The following is a 12,010-nucleotide window of genomic DNA, read 5'->3' on the forward strand; positions in this document are numbered from 1 at the left end:
TCACTCTGTCATAATTTACTCTCCCTCAAATTGTTCCAAACCTGTATGAGTTTCTTTCTTCTGCTGAACACAGAAGAAGATATTGTGAAGAATGTTGGTAACCAGACACCCATTGACTTTAATAGTAGGAAAAAAATACTATGGAAGTCAACTATCTGGTTACCAACATTCTTCACAATATCTTACAGAAAGAAAATCATACAGGTTTGGAACATGAGAATGAGAAAATGATGACACAATTTTCTTTTTTGGGTGAACAATCCCTTTAACTTAAAGATATCAATCCAGTCTTTCCACCATGAGAGATGATTAACAGTATTTGGAATAAGCCGTCTCTCACTGAATTTATATTATGGTCGACATCTAATTTGAACCCAGTGAATTAGGAACACGCACACACACACACACACACGCTATCTAGGGTAAGGCTTTTATTGATGCACAATGCTGTTTCATGCACTGTAATCATTTCTTGAGCATGAATAATTTAATAGGATGGAATCCCCTTCTCAGCTGCTAATCTGTGTTGGAAAATAAAACCCCACCCACTGCTACCCACCATGAGCTAAATACACACACCACGCACACAGCAGGGACTAATCTGTGTGAGGGGGGTAAACTTGGAGAGCATGAACAAGCCTGAGAGCAATAACCCGAGGACTCAGGCTGAGCTGAAGAGGTGTAGTGAGAGGTGGAGGACGTGAAGATGTCAAAGAGCAAATCCATGCTGAGAACTTCACTTTCACACAATTATCCCGCACAGCGACTCTTTAATATTGAAATACTCCTCTGATACTGTTGCCTGATATTAAAATTCCATACGATTTTGTCCAAATAAATTAAAAATAAAACACTAAAAACTAAAATCAACTGTTTTAAAGGCTACGAGTGAATTTAGGCACTGCAACATCATACTGTACAGAATGAAAAAATTGATATTCTGAGAAATAATTGGATATAAATGGATATTCTGAGATATCAGTTAAGCAGACACAGCGAACGTGTTGGACAGCATTTACAACTTGTGCTCACAATGATTACAATATAAGCATAATATTACAATATAAGAATAATATTTAATAATTTTGAATGTAAATCCAAAGTTGCCATCATCTGAATCAGCTGAAATCATCACAAAGGCTGGATCATTTAACAGTGTGATTCAATTATTGTTTTTAAATAGTTTATAATAATTAACTTTGAATGAGCTTTAGGTGATGGCAAAGACAATACAAGCATAGGAGGAAATGAGCATGAAAAATCTAACACTGATTTACCAACACCAATATATATAAAAAAAATCGTAAAATCTGAAAACCACTATGGTATCGATATATTGTGTATCCTTACTTAATTTGATGCCAAAATAATGCATTAAAAAAATGAATCATACACAAAGCAGTGCAGAAAACATCTGGTTAAACTGGACTGTGGATGATTTGTGAACAAGACGCAGGTTTTTGCACTGAAATATAATTGAGTGGCACGTTTTTTTGTGAATTCGCTCCTGACTGTCTGAACATGTACCGGTTCTTATCCTGAACTCAACATACAGATGTCAGCCTACACTTATTAACTGCTTAATTCAAGCTAAATCAGACTAAACTAACAGCTTTGTTGCTTTGACACACAGATGGCAGAACTGAATTAATTCCCTTAATTACGCTCAAACACAGAACTGCATGACAGACTTTACTTTCAAAAGTTAGCCGACTCACATTTACACTGAATGAGAACAACAAATTATCCCCTTTAATTTGATGATGCCAAAGGGTAAACGACTTATTAACCATACACTCTATGCCAACCTGCAAAAACACTGAGATTCAAAATCGAATTCAAAGCTGGAAATAAAACAAAGAAACATTATGATGTCAAATGAATAGAAATATTTCAGCTTCTCTTCCTTGGTTACTAATCCTTTAAGTAAACATGTGATATTAATCATGTGGTCAGATGTTCTTCCATTAAAGCACAAGATACTTCTCAAATCATATGATCATCAGGTTTTACACTTAAACTTGTGCATTCTGCTGCCATTAAAGCAAAAGCGCAAATTATTATTAATACTCTGATATTCACATTATTTTAAATTCAACTTTTCCCTCAGATTGCCATGCTGATTTTATCATTTGAATTAGATTGTATTAAATTAGGAAAAATGCAAAATAGGATAATTTTCGGAAAAATTGCATATCAATCTGTACAAATTACGCTTGTCTGTAATCAACTGACTTTTTTTGCTTTTCATGCCAAGGCAGCTGTGTGCCTCAAGGAAAGCATTTAAAAAGAAGGGAAGGAAAGAAAGAAAAAGAAAGGAGGGATGAAAACAGACACTAGTCTCTGAGGAGACAAATCACAAACCCCAAATCACACAGCCACACAAACACCTCCTCCATCTCTATTCAAACAGCCTGATTCACGAGTTTGCGATCAAATACAACACATTTCCTGTCAAACGCAACCCAATGTTATTCTCTGCATAACCAATAGTGTATTGATAGAAAGATTCCTCTGTGATGAAACTCTTACTCTCCGGTGTTCTCCGATCGTGAAGCCCCTTTAACACCGCGAGAACGGCCGACAGAAGAAGAGAGAATTGATTTCTGCCAATTGATTTCTGATGTTTGAAACGTTGGACCAGGGTCGTCAAGGTCCACTAAATATAATTATACTCACAATGACAGCATAGCATGATTTTGAAAGGATTCTGGGAAATTATAAAGCACATGATAGAGTCTAATAGGTGGCTTGCGTTCAGTCATTACGTTCTATTTTCGTTCCACATGGTCTGCGCTTCTCTTATTTTACGGCACAGATAAAATTAGCATGAGGAACGTCCAGCTGATACGACCGACCCTTACATGTGTATTTGGAGTCTAACATAAGATGAATCAGAGAAGATCCACGATTCAAGAGATCTGATGCTATTGCAAAACACATTTCACATTCAAACACTCTCATTCCCTTGGATATTTCTCGCTCTTTCCTTGGCTTTCTTACATTATACTGTACACTGTCTCTGCGTTCCTAGAGATTTCACACTACAGCTGCTTTTGTCCAAAACACAATATACGAATACTGTGCTCATAGCCACTAGAGAGAGAAAGGCCGAAACAGTCTCTTTTACTGCCAGTTCTCACAGGAACAGTAAAGACAGGGGTTTTACTCCATGACTATATACAAAAGAACAGGATATACCGAATATTGCTATTACGGCTTGAGCAGAGACTTTTGAAGCGTTTACTCTGCCATTTACAAAACAGGCGGAAAATGTTCAAATAAGCTATGAGAAGACTGCGTTAAAAGGCATGTTCTCAGGCCACACAAAACAGCATATGCTATAAACATCCATGTGCAGTAAAGAGTTACATTTATTATTGACATAATCTGCCATTCAGCCAAACAATATAGTTTGTGGTTGCAAAGCAGCAGCAAATTGCCGCAATTATATAGAATGTGCGTTGATTATAGTGCTTTTACAATCAGAAATTAGAGTCGGAACTATCCGTTTTTATAATCTGCTCTGAATTTGAAAATGTTTGACTTTATATCCTCATACACATCAAATTCCAATTCAAATTTAATGTAGTACTGACAGATATGTTTCAAGGAATTAACAAACAAAAACTGTTATGTACTTGTATATTATGTGAGTTGGATCTACTGTAGATTTAAATGTGCAATTGAATTTTATCTGGAATATGGATTTAAATTTAAATTTGAATTGAATCTGGATTTAAATGTGAACTGTGAACTCAAAATAGTTCAAAATATCAGAATTCGGATTTAAATATACATTTGAATTGTATCCTGATTTTGATTTAAATATAAATCTGAATTGTATCTGGATATGCATTTAATGTAAATTTGACATCTGGATTTAAATGTGAACAGTGAACTCAAATTGTATTTGAATTTGGATTTAAATATGCATTCGAATTGTATCCTGATTTTGATTTCAATATATATCGGAGTTGTATCTGAATGTGCACTTAATGTAAACATGATATCTGGATTTAAATGTGAACAGTGACTTAAATCTGAATTTGGTTTTAAAGACGTGTATTTTCACTTAAATACAAATCAGAACTACATTCAGACTTTGATTTTTGATCAGAATTGCATCTAGATTTCCATTTAATTATACATTTGAAATTGTTTTGGGTTTAAACATAAATTTAAGTTTAAAGCTTTAAGGGTTTAAGAGGACAAAATACAAGAAAATAGAAAAGGAGCAGAATATAAACAACTTACTAGCCTGAAGTGAGCAGAATCTGGGTTAATGTAGGGTCCGTCCCTCAACAGAGGCACAAACCCCTAACTTCACTTTTCAGGAAAACACCCTCTCCTCCACTTCTTTCATCCTTTTACATCTCCTTTCCTCTTCTCTCACCACCTTGCACAGCATCTCCCGCTTGTTATCACTGTCATCCCTCTCTCTTTCTACTCTCAAACACCTCTCTCACGTCTCGATCCCCCTGTTCCGTGAGTACCTCATGGTGTTGATGTCAGATCCTCGGTCTCACTCAGCACAGCTGCTCATCCCACATGGAAGTAGAAATATCCAGATACGGAGCGCGAGGGCTACGGGACCATCTTAATGTGATCCTCGATAACAAGATACAGTGGTAACACTCCACACACAGCACTTACTCATCTGTCTCACTGTAGGTCACTGTGCAGTAGCTATATCCCTCTCGCTCTCTCTCTCTCTCTGTGTGCGCTCTTCTCTCTGCACTTCTCTTCTCTTTCCCCCCCCCACCCAGGCTCTCTCATTCTAGCTTTATCGCACCCTCTCTCTCTCTCCCCTGCTATAATTCCTTTCCCACTCGTCTCATCTCCGGCATCCACTCTCTCAGGATTGATGTGTTGTAACCTTGAGCTCTGCTGCTTTCAATTTATTATCCCTCTCACCCCGTCCCATCTCCCATCTTCTGTAAGGGTTAACGGAGCATCGCGACGTAACAAAAACCGAGGACGAGGGTCCCATCTGCGTCCCGTTTATGCTCCGCCGACCACGCTGCTCTGCATACAAGAACATTCATTTACATTACATTATATTAACAAGCACCTCAATCCAAAGCCCTCGCTATTTATATTTACATGAGTTCTAAATGAAAGCCCGCCACATTTAAATTTAGATGAATTACTGCAATAGCCGCAGTTTCATTTGCAGAAAAAAAAAAAAAACGGTGCTTATATTAACATACCAATGATTTGTGTGTGCAAACTGCATGCAAATGGATGCGATTGGTGTTGAAATTCACTGTGCCAGCTGTGTTGAAAATGCATTTGAAGCATGCAAGTTGCATTTATGCACAGATTTGTTGATAATATATATTATAATTATTTATATTTTATATATGTATACATAAAATTTAATTTCATGTTCTTCCTTCAATAGTTACATTTAATTTATTAATAATAATAACACATTAAAAATATATTTATAATATATTATATATACACATACACAATTCTAAGTATATAAAAATTAATTATATTTGTATATTTCATTTTTTGGATTATTTAATTATTATTATTATTATTTGCATATTTGTAATATGTCCATGGTCTTTTTAAGTCAAGATTACAGGTGTGTGTATATATATATATAAGAGTTCAGATGCAAAAGCCTCTAAGTGCCATCTGAAATTTTCTTCTAGAATGATCATTTTTATCAAGCTCGTATAAGTTCAGTAATTTCACTTAAATGACAATTCATAGGTAATTTTCATTGCCATTTAAGTTAAATTACTGAACTTAAATATACAAGCTTGATAAAAATGATCATTCTAGAAGAAAATTTCAGATGGCACTTAGAGGCTTTTGCATCTGAACTCTTCATATATACATATATGTGTGTGTGTGTGTGTGTGTGTGTGAGGGATTTATCTTTTTAGTCCACTATTTTTAAGCAGTTTCGTTTTATTTCCATAGTTCATTTTAAATAGATTTGTGGTTTGAAAAATGTAGTTATTTTTTTATTTTATTAATGTAAGGACAAAGAAAATAAAATGGTTTCAGATTAAGTATACCTTGCCACACCGCAGGACGTGTTAAAATCCCAAAAGCATTTCATGTCTTTGACTACTAGCATGACATTTACTACTAGCTAAATGCTGCTGTTTATGAACAGGAGATAAATGTGTGTTGTAAAGTGGTCTGAGTAAAAGACAACCATACAAGATAAAGCCCAGATAACAGAAGAGGTTTTGTGTGTAAAGACGCTGATGGACTATGGCCGTCTGGGGCAGAGAGGTATTGATTCAACATGCGTACTTGAACACACACACACACACACACACACACACACACACACACACACACACACACACACACACACACACACACACACACACACACACACACACACACACACACACACACACACACATATGAACATGCACACATGAACACACACACACAGAAATGACGAAAAAGCCAGACGCACTTCAGAAATCTGTCTATGACCGCAAAGCCAACTGGAATTTCACTATTCACAGCTAATTCCACAACTATTCTGCTATGAATTTCCAGAAAAAATTGCTACAGTTCCCACTGTGAGGAGCTCAACAGACCGTGGCTTTGTTATTGTCAGAGAGACAGAAAGAGAGAAAGAAAAGAAGAACTGTCAAATTGTCTGGGCCTTTTTTAATTAACTTTGTCCATTTGCTCTTCTTATCATGCTACTGTGTGTGTGTGTGTGTGTGTGTGTGTGTGTGTGTGTGTGTGTGTGTGTGTGTGTGTGTGTGTGTGTGTGTGTGTGTGTCCAATCACATCCAATGAACCCATTGTCACTCACTGCATGGCAGATGCACATCTAGCAACTAGTAAACAAACTAGTCAACAAGGTAAAACCAAAAACATGGGACTGGAGATTTATTTACCGGTATGATATATCGGTACAATATTGATTATTAGCCGACATTAGAGATTTAATTATTTTCTTTTTTTTTCAGTATTTAATTTTGCAGCTCATTCCCCTATGTTTACATTTAGGTTACCTTTGCTGTAATTTTATACATAGGCCTACTTAAAGTTGATCTTTAATCACGCTAACAATTTAATAACACTGTTAGTTATACATTTTCAGCAAAAGTGTATATTTCACTTTTCATACTGTAGATTACAATGTTGTGATGCTTAGTTTTAAATGTTTTATTTTTAGTATTTATTTAGATCAAATAGCATAGAATATACTACACTAATATATAGAATATAATATAATATGAAATAAATAATCATCCACTTAAAGGTGCTCTAAGCGATGTTGGGTGACGTCACTTCTTGTTGACGTTCGAAGTATTGTCAAACAAAACGACCCTCCCTCTTCCTTATCCCGCCCCCTCCTCCTCCCTTCCGTGCTTCCTGAAACAGTAAACAAACTGGATTTACCCACCTGTCCAGCAAAAACAGGGCCACCTGAATGTCGGATTGGAAGCCCTTCTGCCGGCGGAGTTCTCGCCACCTTTTGAACGCTTTTCCGATGTAAATTCGGGACTTCACGTTCCTTCTCCTTTTCTCTATTCTTTGTTATTTGTTCATCGGAACGTCATCTCTTTGGTCGTGTGTCGGCCATATCAAAATTCTCAAGAATATACAATTTTAACGTTAGTCGTTGTTAGGACATCTCTCCTCTAGCTAACTTCCCTCTTCATGCTTCTCTCTCCTCCACTCCCCACACACCCCCCTTCGTGTACACGCGCACTAACCCCCCAACCCCCACCCCCACCCCCACCCCCAAATCATTCTTGTCGGTTCTTGGCTGGAACACTGTTTGTTATGTTTAGTGGTCCAGGCTGGGCCAGTTTGTTTTTTGTTGCCATTTGTGGAGCCTGGGCTGTCTACAGAGACCGCGTTTTTTTACAGTGAGTTCAGGGGACAGGCAGCTAGCGGATAGTGAGGAGATGTTTTCTGGATGTGACAAAAAAGGTTTTGGCCTAAAAAACACGTGACATCGCTTAGAGCACCTTTAACTATATGCAGAATTTGAATATACTGTAGGTGTATTTCTTAAGAAAAAATTAAGATGACGATGAATGAGAAAATTATTTAAAAAAAAAAACATTTCACATAAAAACAATTGAAAACAGTCAGAGGAACTAATGAAAACAAGAAATAGAAGAATATTTTTTAGAAGAATATTATACGTTTACACAGTAATACAATCGAGATGATTCCCACATCACATCACATCGCAAATACACATCATAAAAAAACAATAAAATAAAACACAAAGCTCTAAAACTGGTGGATAAAAAATTTCCCGGCCTCAGATATCCAATAAAACACACTGGAACAATAAAGCAGAAATAAATTACGAAAAATTAAACTAAATGAACCTCAAATTACAAACCTGCCTTTACAGGGTGACAGTAATTAGCAGCAGTAATTCAACAAAACACCTGATGCACACATATCAGAACAACAGCACAAGCTCAATATCTCAACATCATTGAGCCAAACAGACTTTAGAGCTATTTCAGGTCTGCAGTTCATTGCCGTGACGAACATGAGGACAACTAATATTAAATAAGGGCATTAATACAGAGTCCTTGATGATAACAGCAATTAATCCTTCTTCATTAGTGTCTGCTATCCTCTAATTACACCTGCTAATTATAATTCATCTCTCGCTTTCTCTCCGCGCTGCTCTGCATTAGAGCGCTGACGTATCTTTTCCTCCTACACCATTTTAAAAATGTGACAAAAAAACTCTTTAAACTCATTTCAGAATGACATCGCCATCATGCAGACTTGATGCATTTGCCGACCAAAGTGTCGTCAAGGGAAAGGTTTGTCATTTAAAATGAATTGTGTTTACAAATGCACTAAATTATGTGAATTATGAGGCAGGGAGCGTTGAAATAGGGTGTAAAACTGTTTAATGGAGAGAAGCAGTGTGGGCTAAATGGTTTGTGTAAACAAGCACACAACAGTCTTCTGTTTTTGCTGGAGTTTGTGTAAGGTAATTACAATCCGCTGAAGAGATGTATGAAAACACTTTGATGAAAAAAGAAAAAAAAAACAGCATCAAGGGACTGTGTTTCAAAAAAACTTTCAAAGTTTGGGGTTAGTTAGAAAATTCATTCTTCTCTTTCTCAAATATATGCTGTTGAATTATAGTTAAAAAAACAGTGAAAAAACTAAGATTTCCACTAAAATAAAGCAGCAAACCCGTTTTTTTAACATTGAAAATAATAAGAAATGTATATTGAGCAGCAAATCAGCATATTAGAATGATTTCTGAAGGATCATGTGACACTGAAGACTGGAGTACGTTGTTGAGTGGATTGCAGTGTGGTTGCTAGGGTGTTACGAATGGTTGCTAGGTAGTTGATTACTGGCCCAAGTCTTTCCTCGTATACTTTATTTATTTATTTTTTTTGCCAAAAATTACCACAAAAAAAAAAAAATAGAGTTGGGGTACTTGAACTCAGACTGCAATTATGAATGAACTCGGACTTGTGCGCTCTCGGGTATACTTGACACGGACTTGGACATTTTGGACTTTTTATTTTTACAGATTACAGTCTAATCTACGTCATGTTGTAATATGAAAAATACCAACATAAAATTAAGATGACAAGACATTAATAAATGTCTCACACTAAAACTCAATTGGTAAAAGACTTGGACTCGACAAGGTGGACTCGGACCCAACACAACAAAAAACCCTAAACACCAAATATGATCAATAACAGTAATAACGATCCTTGCTTTATAAAGAAGCGGTAATGAGAAAAAAACTCAGCATCTATTCTTCTTCATCAGTCAAATTCAACACTCAACATAAACATTTGGCTTGTTAACAATAAATTAAAGTTTGTTGTTAATTATGACTCACATCTTGCTTCCTCTTGTGTATCTAGTGATTTACAACTTTATTAGAATAAACAGTCAGAGGATATTCAGATTGGGCTGAACTGAAGAAGTGTGTGTGTGTGTGTGTGTGTGTGTGTGTGCGCGCTTGATTGACAGAGAGAGAGAGAGAGAAATAAAATAGAAGAACATGCTTTATTCACTCATGCAATGAAATGCTGAAGCACTTTGGAAAACAACAACTTATGTTCAAGAACTCCCGCCAACGTATTTTTGCAACTTATCACTGCTCCATTAGCCTGTGTGTGTGTGTGTGTGTGTGTGTGTGTGTGCTTGACATGCTCTCAATGAGTATGTGCCAGGGCTGCTAATTAATTTGCACATTAACCAAATGTGTGCAATTGCGTGCGAGTGTGTGTGCATGAATACACCGAAAGAATGAAAACACTTGCCTTATTCACATGACTTCTTGTAAAATAAAATGCACCATTCCAAGAGTTCTCTCTACACTGTGTAAAGGTTTTAGTGTGATTTCTGTTTAACATGTCAAGCTCTATTATACATTATTCAGTGTTGCTAATCATTCCCAGGTCTCACTGGGCAATGTGCAAAAAAAGATAAAAGTGACTTAAATGAAGTGTGACCTTTTCCCTTCTGTTTTCAGAGCTGCTTTTCTGCTGCTGCTTTGCTAATTAATTAGTCATTTAGCTGACACCAACTAATCCAAAACGACTTATGGTGCACTAAGTAAAATGACAATCCCTCTGGAGGAACCTGGAGTCAGGAGCCAAGCTCGAGCGTATGTTGTTGACCACTCAAACCTGCATACTTCTGCACACTAAGCAACAACTCAATCCTTTTCACCTCTCATTACAGAAATGTAACATTAATCCCAAAATACAAATACATTAATAGTCCAAAATAATAGCATCAAATCCACGACGCAATGTCTCGTTCCACTTCGCAAGGGAAACACCTTTTGGAAGCTTTAATGTCTGTTCACACCAAGGACGATAACTATACCGATAATGATAAAGACATAAAGATCAAACTAAATGTAAAAGAATAGCAGAGTCTTCATCACAACTGTAATGATCACGACACAGGGGAACGATATTGGAATCATGTTCAGAATGATTCTTTTCAGCTAATGAGAGCTAAAAACATTGACAGCCAATCAGAATCCAAGAGCTCAAGCAATTAATGAGGCAGACGTTTATATTAAACAGATCGTTATTGTGCGTTGGTGTGGACACTAAAAAAGTTATCATTATAGTTATAGTTCTTAGTGTGCGCTCTGATTGGTTGTTGCCATGCTGCATTGCTGTAGATGTGCATCAGTCTGAAATCAGCCCAATTTTATTGCATCACCAACAGTCTCTGTCGCTCATTGAAAATGAATGCATTCCGCTCACTTTGTCATTAAAATTTCTGTCAAATTGCATGAACAACCCCTTCATTAGTCCCTTACCTGAGTCAATGAATCAATACGCCTTATGAATTAAAACGCTTGGAAAGTGGTTATTCTACAGGGAAGAGGGTCATTATTTAACTCAATTTACCTTTCATTTGCAAAGTTTACAGAGAGTTGCCTTGCTGTAGCTCTATTATTGAGATTCTGCTCACTATTAGCTGCTAGTAGTGAATTTTAGTTTGCCTGTGAGGCTCCAAGCACTGCAGTTTCTTCTGAACCCATTTACCTCTTTTTCCCTAAAGAATCTCTTTATCTTTAAGCAGAGCAGTTGAGGATCACAGTTCACCCCCTTTTGCCGCTGAAAATTCGAGGCTAAAACACAAGCTGATCGATTCCACCGGTGTGTTACAGTTTCCTTCTGCTCTCAGGGTAAGATGGGAGAAGCTCTTGCGGTTGAGCGCGGTAATAAAAAGCTTGCGGAAACCCTGGCGGGGGCCAATTTTCAAACCGACTCCCACGAACTCTTGAGCTAACATTTGTCTTTGGTTTTCCGTTGGGGCCACGGCACTTTCATGTTCTCTTTTCACATTGCCTCCTTACCCGCTTCATCTCAGCTTGCACAATATTAATGGAGAAAGGTAGTTAAAAAACTTCACAAAGCCTCTTTCCTGTGGGCTTCTACAGGGAACGAGGAAAGGAGGAACCCTACAGAATATAGACGCACTAATTTGACCCCTGGATTCAGTGCGCATGTAAAATAAAAAAGAC

At 36.9% G+C, this 12,010-nt stretch overlaps 1 protein-coding gene across 14 annotated transcripts in view; it reads right to left on the minus strand.

Moving 5' to 3' along the window:
- Window positions 1-12,010, minus strand: part of sulf2b (sulfatase 2b) — a 159,658-nt gene that overhangs the window by 46,564 nt on the left and 101,084 nt on the right. For 3 of the 14 annotated variants that reach the window (XM_079849782.1, XM_079849777.1, XM_079849787.1), the window contains exon 1: window positions 4,497-4,721. The exons of 8 other annotated variants lie outside the window; for them this stretch is intronic. The gene's annotated coding sequence lies outside the window, so the exon portion shown is untranslated. Of the gene's footprint in view, window positions 1-4,257; window positions 4,759-12,010 lie in introns of those variants that run through there. 3 more of the 14 variants (XM_079849784.1, XM_079849788.1, XM_079849778.1) reach the window with 2 other exon arrangements.

The sequence above is a fragment of the Squalius cephalus genome, assembly GCF_949319135.1.
Source record: "Squalius cephalus genome assembly, chromosome: 18".
Taxonomy (NCBI): domain Eukaryota; kingdom Metazoa; phylum Chordata; class Actinopteri; order Cypriniformes; family Leuciscidae; genus Squalius; species Squalius cephalus.